Source organism: Oenanthe melanoleuca, chromosome 12 (assembly GCF_029582105.1).
Source record: "Oenanthe melanoleuca isolate GR-GAL-2019-014 chromosome 12, OMel1.0, whole genome shotgun sequence".
NCBI lineage: Eukaryota > Metazoa > Chordata > Aves > Passeriformes > Muscicapidae > Oenanthe > Oenanthe melanoleuca.
In genome coordinates, this window is record NC_079346.1 from 16,844,283 (window position 1) to 16,857,896 (window position 13,614).

The 13,614-nt window shown below is 43.6% G+C and overlaps 1 protein-coding gene across 2 annotated transcripts in view; it reads left to right on the top strand.

The window, feature by feature from the left end:
- The first annotated feature begins 5,269 nt into the window (after nucleotides 1-5,269).
- Nucleotides 5,270-13,614, top strand: part of ATP2B2 (ATPase plasma membrane Ca2+ transporting 2) — a 375,734-nt gene continuing 367,389 nt past the window's right edge. The window contains exon 1 of one of the 2 annotated variants that reach the window (XM_056501190.1): nucleotides 5,270-5,359. The gene's annotated coding sequence lies outside the window, so the exon portion shown is untranslated. The remainder of the gene's footprint in view (nucleotides 5,360-13,614) is intronic. The other variant, XM_056501182.1, reaches the window with a different exon arrangement.

Sequence of the window (13,614 nt, forward strand, 5' to 3'; positions counted from 1 at the left end):
TCCTGAGTGCATCCAAGGCTTCCTGATTGTTTTTCCTGGCATCTGGGACTTAAAGCAATCTCTTAAAATGCATGTTGGCAGATCTGCCTTGCCCTGGTGCTGGTGTTAATTAAGATTTGAAGTATGAAAGGTAAGTGGACTTAAAAAAAAAAGAGCAGGATTGTAATTTACAGCCTTCAGTCCAAAGAAGATGCTGTAAAATATTGTTATTCTCAAAGCAAGTGAATTATTCTTACCCAAACAGCAGCAAGTTAAATCTGGGATTTATAAAATGACCACTGGGACCACGGCTTGGCTTGCCTTGCTAAATTCACTTTATTTGCAACATGAATTCTATGTTATTGGTAAATATTTTCTTTTAGGTATTTTTGTGTAGTATTTTTTCTGGGAATTTCTGCTGTAACCACTGATGACAACTAGTATTTAAATCAATTATTCTGCTTCCCCTTGGGAAGCTGCTGTAGAAAGCAAGGACTGACTTTTAAATTTATAGGAATGTTGAGACAAATTTGCCAATACTCAGCTGGTTTTCCAGTACTGACCTTTAGCTGCTGCTTTGTGTTCACTGGTTTTTTTTTTTTAATTTAATTTTACTCTTGTTTCTGAAATGTCCTACATCCTATGTCCAAAGATTTAATGCTCTGCCACATTCAGGATCTTTGGTACTTGCACTTATTTTGCAAACTGGTGCCTTTTTCAATCTATCAAGATGTTTCTTGGAAAAGAAAGTAAAGAGAATAGTTGAAAAATCAAAAGGAGAAGACCATGTTTGAGATTATTAATGATAATTGTACAACCTGAAGTTGTTTTTCCTTAACTGTAAAATAACAGTGATGTGACTGAACATTTGGTAATTCACCATCTTTTGATTCTCAGAGTTTTTTATCTAACACTAGGTCCACTTGAGCATTTTGCCTCATGTACTTCCTTGTTAATAAATAAATAAATAAATAATATATCTAAGTTCTCAAAGCAATGTCATCCTTACTAAAGCTTTTACTTTTGCCAACTGATTTCTCACAATAATCTATGGGATGGGTGGTGAATAAAATTTGTTTTGTTTTGTTTTGTTTTTTTTTTAAAGCAGTCTTGCTGCATAAATTAAAAGGATTGTCTTGGTGTGTTGCAGAAAGGTTTGGATATTGCAAAAAGCTCTTTGGCATAATTTACTCTGTATATATAAAAAAACTGTGTGACTGCTAAGGAGTTCAAGGGTCAAAAAAGTTATTCTACCCACTTTTATATACATACAATTAGCAGATTATGACAAACCAAGTCAGGTTATGCACCTGTCAAAACTGACTTGTGGCCCTTTCAGAAAATATATAATTGTAATATTATATTGTCTCTATTCACCATATTCTTCTGACTTTTTTGTAGTGGCTTCAGATTGACTGGTAGGGGTTTTAAATTTAATTTTAAATTTTTTTAGAATGAAGGTGTTGTGGACACCTCCATCCACTGAGTTCCAAACGTGGGAGAAAATGGCTTTTCATGCTGTTCCTGCCAAAGTGCTTTTGGCTGCAAGACCATCAACTTTATGCCATGTTCAACAAATTCCAGCTTGAGAATTCTTTCTGCTGGGGGAGCACCAGATTTGTTTTGACATCTTTTAGAATTGATGGAGAAATCAATTGGTAACTTTTATTCTAGCCAGGGTCAGCAGTACCAACAGCATGGGAACTTTGTGTCTGAGCTGTAGAGTTGCTGAACAGGTGGAAGTGGAATTCCCTCTGCTTTTTGTGTGGCTGAAGCTGGGCCACAGCAAGGTCAAAATCTGCCCTTTGCACTTTACTATTTCTGCTTTGATACTGAATTAGAGCAGCAAAATGATGGTTCCAGGATATCCCAATATACCTCAGAATCCTCTGGTCAGCCTGTATTTTTTCAAAACAAAGCAGAGGGCAGGTATTTGTTCCCTTCTCCTGTAGTGCATCCAGTGTTGAAATACTCAATGCAAAAATCCATTTCCTCATGCTGGTTGCTATAAGACAGCATGGCAGGATCACAGGGTGTTCCACTGCCTCAGCCTTTGTCTGGCATTACTTTTGCTCTTAAAACCAGCAGGTATTTAGGGCTGGTTGGCTTTTCAGTGGCAGGCTGGTGTGAGGGTGTGAAATTACTGCAGGAGATCTCGCTGGAGATTCACAGGGATACGTTTCCTGCTCTATCAGATGCTGGACTTGTGCCACGGTTTGGTGGCATTTGATACCATGGGAGTTTTTCCTCAATAGAAACTTCAGCTTCATTCTGGTGCTGAAATGTCCCAGTTTGGTAGAAAAGGGTCAGACTCAGTGGCTGGGAGTCCAGGATGGGCACCCCAAATCTCCTCCTGCTGCTCCTGTTCCACACTGGGTAACCACCCCTGGCACCACCTGAAGCACCAGGACAGATTTTAGGATTGCACTTTGCTCTCCTGATCCACAAACTGCTGCTTTTTCGGCAGATTAAGTGTTCCTCACTTTCATTCTCAGTGTTGTCACTTTGCACCAACAGCAGTTCAAAGATAAACTCCAAGTCCATAAGGATGGGTGGTGGATGTTTATTTGTGATATCAAGACATCATAGTTGTGTCCTTTCACACACACACATCTATTTTTAGAAATTTCCTAAAGGAGGCTGAAATACAAATTTCAGCTGCTCCATTTTAATGTACTACAGCCAAAATACGAGTTGCTGAACTGGCATCCATCATCACTTCCTTTCTGAAATTTCCTTGAAAATCCTCTCCTGTTTTGTTAGTGTGGAAATTAAGCTCCAGGTTGTGAAAATTATGTGAAGTTGAAACCTGAGAAGGATAAGTCACTCTTAGGTTATTCAAACTTGAGGCAAGCATAGTGCCAGAGTTTAGTGATGACGTGATCTCTGCTCCATTACATCCTTTTAATAAAGCAGATGACCCCCACTATGCACATATTCCCCCCTTAAGCAGGAAAATTAGGAAGAATTTAAAGGAATCTCTAAGCATCACCTAAGGTGAGAGGAGGTGCAATGAATTCAGGGAAAAGCATAACACAAATGGTCCTAATCTCTAAAATGGAATAAGAAGTGTTACATTCAGTCATTAGTTGATGTTGTTACTGTTAACATCACACTTTAAGTATCTTTAAAAGCTGTATGCGAGAGGCTGAGTTCCTAGAAATGCTGCAGTAACAGAAAAGAGATGCTGAGACCTCTGTGATGTACTCTACAAAAATATGGGCACAGCTTCTGAAGTTGGCAGAAAACTCTTCTTCACTGTCTGCATGGGGAGAGATTTTCATAGGCAGATCTTAAAATGAAGAAATCTGCTCTGTCATCCATTGCTTATCACAGTGATGAACAGCCACACTTCTGCTATTTCACCACGAGTGACAAAATCAGTTGTAGGGGCTAAACATCTGAAGATGGAGAGCAAGCAAGGAAAGAAATAATTTGTTTGTGCTGCTCTGGTGTTGCTAATTCCAGCTGCAGCAGCTGACCCGCTGAGGATGTTCTGATGTGAGGAATCACAAGATTGAGACCGTCCTTCTGTGTGAGATTGAAACCCTGAGCTCTTCTCGTGGTATTTAACAGGTGAGGCTGTGTGTGGAATTCAGGATTTTTGTGAAAACAAAAGTCTGGAGGATGCAAAGCTTTGGTGCAGCACAGAATTACCAGTGAAGTGCATTTGCAGGCAGCTAGTGAGGATGCACATCTAATGCTTTTCAAATGGCACTCCAATCATCTGCCTTAAATGATTAATAAGCACAAGCTGAAAATAGCACTGCATTTACCTAATGTTTGCATGATTATTTTTGTAAACTTTTCATTCAGGCTTTCTCTGCTGTCTTTCTAAGCATTGTCAAAACAGAAAGTGCTGCTATTCTTGATTAGTTTTTCTCAGTTGGTTTGATCTTCCTCACGACCCAGGGAAAGGTAGCAGGGGAGAGCATCCTTCACTCTCACTTGACAGTAAGCATGTGGTTTAAGATCAAATGAGAAAACCAATCTGGATATTTGCAGAATACTTACAGGTTTCTGTTTTTCTTTCAAAGCTGGTAACTGAATTTGGTGAGACCTACAAGTCTGGATTTTGTTAACAAGCTTGTCTGAAAGCTCTACAAATACACTGTAACATCTTCTCCTGGGTTTCAGTAAGTTAGAAATAGTTTCAAAAGATGTGGAGGGATTTGTACTTTCATGTTGGCTGTCCTACTTTTTCCTTTAGTCCTTGCTGAGATAAGGTTAAAACTGGAATTTAAATGGTGTTAAGGAAGAAGCCAAGATAGTAATCAGAATATAATTAACAGTGTATCATCTGTCAAACAACCAGGGCTGGGCAGTGCTGCTATTCAGCAATAAAAAGTAGTGGAACACTTCCAGTTTTCCAGGTAAAATGCTGGTGTTGTTCTCTGGAGCAGTGTCCAGGTGTTGTGTGATGTGTGTGCATCCTTCACGCCACACAAACCCCCGCCCCAAATACCAAATATTCTTTTCTGCTCTTCAGAATCCTCTCTGTCTCCGTTCAGCTTTGGAGACATTTGGTAACTGGTTTTAACTCTCCGGGTGAAGAGATTATGTGGCACAAGAGAACTGTTACGAAATCTAACTCAAGCCTATGTGTAAAACCAGAAAGTGTTGGTTAAACACCCGGCATTAACCACACTGGCAACATTTCAAAGATGCCATCCTCTTTAGTACAAAAGTACTATCTTCAAATCTAAGTCACGGGGTGGAGTTTTATTACTGATGTTCTAAATCTGGGCTGCTGTTGCTCAGTCTGTGTAACGCACATCACCTGCACATCACAATTCCGTTTTTTGTGTGCTGTGTCCCAGGGCGGGACTCTCCATCTCTCAGAATCCGCATCGGGAGGTTTTTGTAGAATTCTGGCAGAGAGAAAAAAAAAAAAAAAAAAAAGAAAAAAAAAAAGGGGGGAGTAAAGACAGGGGGTGGTGTGAAGCGTTCGGTGCTGAGCCCCAGAGCCGCGCTCACCTGCGGAGGGTCCGCGCACCTGGGGGGGACGAAGGGAGCCCGGAGGGAGCCTGAGGGAGCCAAGAGGGAATTAGAGGGAATCAGAGGGAGGCAGAGGGAATCAGAGGGAGCCAAGAGGGAGTCAGAGGGAGCCCGAGGGAGCCGTGCGGAGGGCGCGGGGCGCGGCGCAGCCTCTCCCCGCTGAGGGGAGCCCCAGCCCCGCCGGGGGAGGCTCGGCTGGGCTCGGCTCGGCACCTCGCGGGGTGGGGAGAGGCGCTGCCCGCCCCCCCAGGGCTTCCCCGCCGGCTCTGACGGAGCCGCCGCCTCGCAGCGCAGCGGCCCCGGCGCAGGAGGAGGCGCCGAGCGCGGCCCGAGCCCCGAGCCCCGGGCCGGGGACAGCGGCGGCTGCGCTCGCCCGGCTCAGGTAGGAGCGGCAGCGGCGACCCCGCGGTGACCTTGAGGGGATGGCGGGGCGGGGGCGGGATGCGGCCGGGATGCGCTCGGCGGGGATGCGGGCCGGCTCCAGCCCGGGGCTCCCGGGGATCCCGGGATCTTGATGTTCTCGGGGATCTCGGGGCTCTTGGGGGTCTCGGGGCTCCCGGGGCTCCCGGTGCTCCCGGTGGTCTCGGGGCTATCGGGGCTCCCAGTGGTCTCGAGGCTCCCGGTGCTCCTGGGGCTCTTGGGGCTATCGGGGATCTCGGGGCTCATAGGGCTCTCAGGGCTCCCGGTGCTCCCGGTGCCCCGGGGCTCCCGGGGCTATCGGGGCTCCCGGGGCTCTCGGGGCTCTCAGGGCTCCCGGTGCTCCCGGGAATCTCAGGGCTCTTGGGGCTCCCCGGGCTCCTGGTGGTCTCGGGGCTCCCGGTGCTCCCGGTGCTCCCGGGGCTCTCGGAGCGGGAGGCAGCGGGGGCCGCGCTCTGCCCGGCTGAGCCCCAGGCACCGGCCCCGGGCTCCGGGAGGTGCCGCTCCTCCGGAATATGGATTTGGGAGATCGCAGGCAGGCTGCTGCCCGCAGCCCTGCTGGCTCGCCGGCTGATGGAGCAGAATGCTGCCGGGCGCTCCGTGTCCCCGCCGTGTCCCCGGTGCCGCTTCGTTGTTTTAATTCTTCTTTTCCACGGGGGGATTTAAACGCTTTGCAAGCGGTAGTTCGCAGAGCCTCGCGGTCCTGCAGCGCAGCTCCGAGCGCTCCCAGCCCTGGATGCCGCCTGAGGCTGCAGCCCCGCTCGCCGCCGCCTTGGCACGGATGTCCCCGAGATGTGCTTTCCTACCGCTGCTGAACGTAATGGGCTCTTCTCCCAAAATCTCCATCTGGAGACTGTGCTAGAAACGTGTGAGGAGGGGTACTCCCTTCCATTCTGTATCTTTTCCTGTATTGTAGGTGGAGAAAACCTCTCGTTTGCTGAATTAAACTGTCCCAAAGTTTACTTCTTTCTGCGTATTTCTTGCTGATTCTTTTTGCTTATGATTTTTTTTCCCCTCGATCTTATTGTGCAGTTTTATCACGTACACCAACCTGACTCTGTGCTAATACTTTTTAAACTTTCTCTTTAATTAAAGCCTTTTCTGTAGTAAAGTGCCATTTGAGAAGCATGGGTACCAAGATAAGGTGCTGGGTAGATAGGCAAGCTGAAAGCAATGGTGTAGAGTAGGACTTAGCTGCTCCCAAAATAGGCTAAAATGTAGGTTTTTAACCAGTGTGCAAGCTGATAGTGCTGTAACTCAACTCCCAACAGTAAAAGGGATTCTTTTAAGGAATCCTGAGTGTGGCTGGTGGATACTGCAAGCCCCGGGTTACGTAAGCAGTTCTTGGAGTGGCTCTGCACACACACTGTTCTCAGCAGCACTTTGTTTCTGATCCTGTCCCCTCACCTGCACTTTACTGATTTTCATGTGCTGACTCCAAGAGGATTCAGCATTTTCATGACTTTTCTGTGCAGAAGTGGGTTGTCTGTGGTGTTTGCTAAGGAACCAGCTCAGTATTCTCTGCAATGACTTCATGATCTGATGTTAAGCTCCATTGCTGCAAGCTCCTCCTAAAGCAAAAGAATATGGATTAAATGTTCAGTTTAGTGTCAATATTAACATAGTCACTTTAACACTTAATGGAATGAATGCAGAGTATTCTGTTACCTTGAATTCCTGTTTGATACCATTACCAGCACTGTCCTTTGCTGCCCTGCTGTAAATCCAGGACCACAACCTCTTGATTATCCAGGCTGTTGAATGTGGTATTGATCCAAATGTCTGGCATGTCTCTCTATCCCAACCATATCTTTTAACCATTCAATTGTCTATTTCCTGATTATGCCAAGTACATTTTTATTGTTTATGACCATGGGGAGATAGCAGGGATGTTTATATGGTGTCCTGTGATGCTGTCACCTGGATGGATTTGGTTTGGAGGAGTGCAGGGAGGAGGCTGAATGGAGCAAGGGGGTTTGGTTTGGTTTGGTTTGGTTTGGTTTGGTTTGGTTTCCCCAAAAAGGGGTTTGGTGTTGTTGGAGGTGCCTCAGGGCTCCTCTCCTGGCCTTTGGCACTGTTCCAGAGCCTCCACCGTGTCCCATGTCACGTACCAGGCACCACAGGGCACCTCTGACAGAGTTTCTGCCTTTTTGGAGCTGGCTGAGTCAAACCTGGTGCATTTGTTTGGTTCTTTATCCTTGGTTAGCCAAGAATAAAGCACCTCAGGTCATTTATCACAGAAACTTCAGTGATGTGACTGGAAAGTTGGACTGCTTCTCTGAATATTGATAATCCTCTAAGTGCCTGGAGTTTATCTGCATCAACCAAATCTGTGTATTCTGGTTATTGTAGGCAGTTTTAAATGTAGCAAGTGAGGTTAAAAAGGAAATTCTGATACTCAAAACACTCTAAAACTTCCATTGTAGCTTAAGGATAGGTTCAGGACTGCAGTTGGGGAAAAGTCATCTGCATTGACCATGAGGAAAAAGCACAGTAATTGTACAAGAGATAAGTGATTGTTTTAGTGCAGGCTGATGGGAGATGATAGCAGAGGAGATAATTGGGAACAGAGCGAATGTTTACATTTAAACAAAATTGTGTGACTGCTGAAATCTTTTAAAACAAACATCTGAGCAAAGTTCAAACTTCTGGTGAAGCTTATCCTTGGAATGTGTGTGTCAGACATAAGAATTCTGTTTTCAAACTGCTTTACATTTCATGTACACTGTGCAGTGAATGGTTGCAATTTGCAGAGTTCAGAGTGGAACTTAAGTTGTCCTCTGAAAGCAAAAGTCTGTAAAAAGTAAGATAAATAAAAATGCAGATTATTTTATGAATAGAAGTAGCAAATGCAAAAGGATAAATAATTTTAATCACCTGAAAAGAAAAATATAAAACATTTGAGAAAGGAAGACAAGAATGAACAAGAAATATTTGCATGTAATAGGATGACAGAGGTGACAGCAATGAGTGTCACAGTGGCTGAGATCCAGGTTGGTCTCAGTGTATTCATGTTACAGAATTACCAGTTAAATCAGAACAGCTGATTTATTGCCAGAGCCTACTTTGAAAAAAAGTCCCATCTTCATAACTGGAGTTATTTGTAGTGAAGTATTTCAGACATCCATTTTATGGGTGTGACCAATTTTTTCACATCTGTGTGAGCATTTCCTAAGGGATGTGTAGTGCCATGTTGCTGATGACCCCATTTCCACCAGCATGGGCTTGTATCTAAGGGTCATCATGTAAAAAGCCATGTTTTCATGTATTTTGAAAGTTATGCTCAGAAATCTTGAATATTTTGTAACATCTAAATACAAAAACTGGTGTGCTGCAGGGCGCCCTCCACACGCTGGAATGTAAACCAAAAAAGCTTTAAATATTTCTAGGAGGCAGAGGTTGCTGCATCTTTAATTAGTGCAGTAGCAAGTGAGTTCTGGAGGGCTTGTTGCACACCTTTAATTGTGCAGAAAAGGCATTTCTGAAGAGCCTGCTCAGGCCAGAGCCCTCAGAGCCATTCTGGTGTGGATGGTTATTTATCTGCTTCCAGCCTTTCTCTCCTCTGACCCAAAGGCTTGCACTGCTGGCAGGTTTTGCAGCCTCTCCATCACTCCTATTGCTGTTCACACCCCAGGAGCTGCTCAGCTTCCCCCCGTGGGAAGAGCTGAGCTGTGTGAGACAGCAGCAGAGGGGTGTGTGCTGGGCTGCCCAGTGCAGGAGCCTCTGTCTGCACAGAGAGCTCCTTCCCTGTGTGTCAACGCCTTCAGAAAGTCACAGCAGTGGGGTGCTTCAGAGGCAGACCTGCCTAATCTCACTGGTGCTCCCAGGCTCTCCTGCCTGCACACAGCAGTGGGATGATGTGAACATTGTGTGCAGACACAGAAACTGCCACCAGGGCTGGCACATCCAGCCAGGATTGATGTTGATTGTTGAAGGGATGGGATTTGGAGCTGCAAGGCTGAGTCACATTTCCCTCTCACACTCCACAGCAGAGTGACCTTGGATGCACATTTCAAGTTTTGAAAACATTTTGTGTGTTGTGAAGCCAGAATAATGCAGCTGTCTCTGTCCAGTGCTTCTATTTCTAAGATTGATAAATCATTAATTCCACAGCGTTTGGGGAATTGCCTTTAGCCTGACTTATTTATTAACAAGGCTCAAATAACTTGTATTGAGCTTATGAAAATCATGCCTGCTCTAAAATCATCCATCAGGGATGAAGATTGCTCAAAGATATTGCAGCTGCTGTCCACTCCAGAGGCGTCTCCCCATGAAATGCTTTAGGACTCAGGAGTTTTCTGGTGAACAGGATTTCTCTTGATGGTTTATCAGTGAGCCTAATGCCCAGCACATTCCTTTTGTTATCTCATTATGAGCAGGAGATTCCAAGCCTCTGGATATCAGAAAAAGTCACCTTGAAAGTATTTGCTGATCCTGTGTATTCTGTCCTGCTTATTGAATAGCCATTCTTCACTGGGGGAAGTTATTCCCACTGATGGGAAATCTGTGATTGCATTCAGCACAGCAGACAAAACAGGGCCATATTTTAGATGATGAGCATTTCCATTTTTTTGTGATCCAGGTAATTTCTTGATATTTAAACCTTTTTGTAGCGTTGTTATTATTTAAAGAGGTTAATACCGTTGAAATAATAGGAATTTTGTTTTCAGGGAACATTCTCTGTAACCCATACTGAAAACTTCCAATAGGTTGATGGGTTCCTAGAAAGTATTCCAATAGGCATTTCAGAATATTTTTAAGCAGAAGTGTGAATGAGGAGATTTACTATAATCAAGCAGAAAAATATTCTTTGCTATCATCAGATTTCTTTGCAATTGCTGAAGCTTAAAGTAATTGCTCCAGAAGAATTAAGATTTATATTCTTTGCCACCTGAGAAAATGGATATGTGCATTTTTAGGTGCTGGCCTACAGCTACAGGAAAAGCAAAATGGAAGTTTTGAGAAGAAATTTCGTTATTCAAAACTAATTGGTGCCATTATTGGGTGTATTTACAGCTGCTTTGCTGCATTGAACTTGTGACCTTAGGTTCAAATGCAGTGTTAATGCAATGCTTTAGTCTAAATTCTGCATGTTCACCTGCCTTTTTCTAATGTGTGAAGTATTTTACAAGCTTTAAATCAGTTCATGTGAAATAAAAATAGAAGGCTGGCATGAGTTTTGGCCTATAAACAGTAGAAAGTAATTACATGAATACAAAATGTCAAAATTTTACCTGGAAGAGACTCTTCCACATCATTGGGTTTCTCTTAATTACAGAAAGTGTCCAAAAGCCCTGACAAAAATGAGGCTCATTTTCTAGCTGAGCTTGAAAATGCCACAGGAATCAATCTGGAAGACGTAGAATGATTCTTCTTGAAAGGTTAAATACCCTGAAAAATTAATGTGTTATATGCAGTAGGCCTGGTGGTTCTGTGTGGAGTGCTGAAGAGTTTGGGGCAGTAGGAACAGGGAAATGCCACTATGGGCTGTGAAGGTTGGTGTTAATGGGTGTGTTCCCTCCAAAGAGACACTGCTACACTGCTTTTTGTGTGACCCCCTTTTTGTATTTCCCCCTGGCACTGCTGACATTTATTGCTCCCCAGCTAAATAGGATGACAAGACAGGGTTGCATTTACTGTGAATTTTCTTGTGATTTTTCTTTTCCACTCGTGTTCTGCAAGTTTCTGGACAGTGGAGAAAAATGGAAAGGTTATTGTCTGAGTGGCAGTCCTGTTAGACTGCATGAAATATGCCTTTTGAAAAATACCATTATACTATTTTTTACTTGTAGTCAACAGTGGCTTTTAGATCCCTTCCAACAGAACTCAGCTGATCTCTGTTTAGAGTTTTTCTTGTTGTCTGGACTTGCACTTGTTCTGCTTATTGCACTTCACTTTTCAATGAGTTCTTCAGTGCTTTTAGTGTGAATTTTGATCTTGTTTGCTTGTGGGCTGGAGGTGACATGAACTTTACCTGTTTATTTCACAATTTTCTCTCTCCTGGCATTTTCATGTACAGTGAGTTGTGAGATGCATTCCATTGACAGTGACTTTCAGAAACCACTTTTAATTTGTGTGGCTCTTTGGTTTTTGTTTTATTTTTTAGAAGAAACTGCACCCACTAAACTGCAATTTGGCATCATTCCTTCCACCCCATGAAAATGTCCCTCTGGCCAGGTACAGGAAGCCTTGCTGTAGCCAGTCCAAACTGCCCTTACTGGGGTTCCCTTCTGTAGGAGTTTCCTTTCCCAGCTACCACATCAAAAAGGAAATTTCATTGCTTTGCCATTCTGATTATTTTCAGGAGTTAATCCTTGAGGTGCTTCTGTGGGGATTTGCCTTGTGTCAGTGCCCTCTGTGGTGCAAGTGGGGTTGGTTGGGTTTGCAGTTTCTCCAGCTTAGCCTTGCTTCTCCTTTTGAAGCTGTGCACTGCTCTTGCCTCTCCTCTGTCCTTTGGGAGCTCTGCCCTCCCTTTGTGCATTATTGAATATAATAGCTAATGTTTGGGGATGGCTTTAGGTAATTCCTTAGGGGCTCTGAGGTGAACTTCATCATTCTCCAGCAGACTGAGTGTGTCTGGCTGCTTTTGATACTTTTTAGCCTATTCTTTCTTTTCTTCAGGCCTCTAGTCCTGTCTTCTCCGTGAAAATCACTTTAGAAACATTTTTGCTTTTCATTATCCTTTAGATGGAGACATAAAAGAATATGAAGGAAGTACTGAATGCTTCAGCTTTCTCTTTGCCATCTGTTATTTGCTCTCCTTTCCCATTAAATACTAGAACCTCTGCTTTTCTCCCACTTACTTCTGTTGCATTTATAGATCCTTTTCCTATTGCCTTTTTATGTCCCTCATTAGTTGTTGATTCTTTTGTGTGTTGGCTCATCTGGATCAGAACTGAGCCATTTGTGCCATTCTAATTCTTGTTCTTTGTTAGATGTTCTTGTTTCACCTTTAGTTCAATCTCTTCTCATAGCCAAAGCCTTTGAGGATTCTGGGTGTAGCAGTTTCTTCCAGTGTTTCCTATATTCCCCCTGCACTGAGATAATCTCTTGCATTATTTTACACACTCTTCATTGGTAATTGTCAGCTTTCCTGAGTTCCTTGCTCCTCTCTTTAAGAGATGTTACAAATCACTTGACTGAGTTTGCTGAAGTTGCTGCCCTGAATTCCATTTCTTTTTTGTGCTTCCTTCACATCTTCCCTTCAAAGTGTCACTGGTGAGTTCCCTTGACTCGTGATAATGCTCACTTGAAATGTATTGCTGCCCTCAAGATCCCAGCCAATGCCTTCCCATTAATCAGAATAAAATACAGCTGCAGTTTAGTAATGCTTCCATGCTCATCCCTTCATCCTGTTAGCACAGCTCCAGCTTGATCATCTCCTGTGTTTCCTCCTCAAGGAAAGATTAAAAAAATTGCAGTATTGAGGGAAGTGGCAAGGCTGGGAGAACAAATGGTGTGTTGTTACCTGCTTTGTTGGGACATTTTGTGCCTTCATACACACTGCTTGTCCTTGTGGGCTGTTGCTTTGATTTATAATTAAGCATGTAACCTGCCTCTTTCAAGGGTTAATTAATCACTACTTGTAAAGCTGCTGGGAATTTTGGATAGAAAATGCTGCTCCAAGTGCAAAGCTCTGTTTGTATGTGCAAGATATTTGTGATGTTATTCAATAAGAGCATTAAAGCCATTTATTTATGTAGAAGTGAAGTGTGATATGTTCTACATATACACAACCAAATCTCTTCTGTACATGAAAATATCAGGTTGTTTGCTGTTCTTCTTGAGGACATCTTTCTGAGAACCTCTGCATTTCAAGCAGAAGAACCTGCCTGGAACTGAATGCCCTGTAGTTAAAATTTCATCCAGCTCTAGGGAGAGAATTTGTAGGCTTAGCACCAAGGATTGTCTTCTTGTCAAGCAACATTTATGGCCTGATTGTCAAATAAGTTATAGATTGTCCAGTAGGAGGGTTTAATGTATTAAGGGCAGGACTTTTAAAAAGGGGAGGAATGGAAGCCAAATGGAATTTTAAGTCCTGTTGGCTTGTCAATGGGATTTGTGCATCCCTAAGTTGGATGTTTTTGAAAATAACACTGTAAATTGGTGACTAATAGAGATCTTTCCATGATAATGGCACACAAGTTACCATTAATAATTCAGCTGAAGGTTATTGCAGTCCAATTCAGTACCTCCTGAAAATGGTGAAAAGCTTCTCTC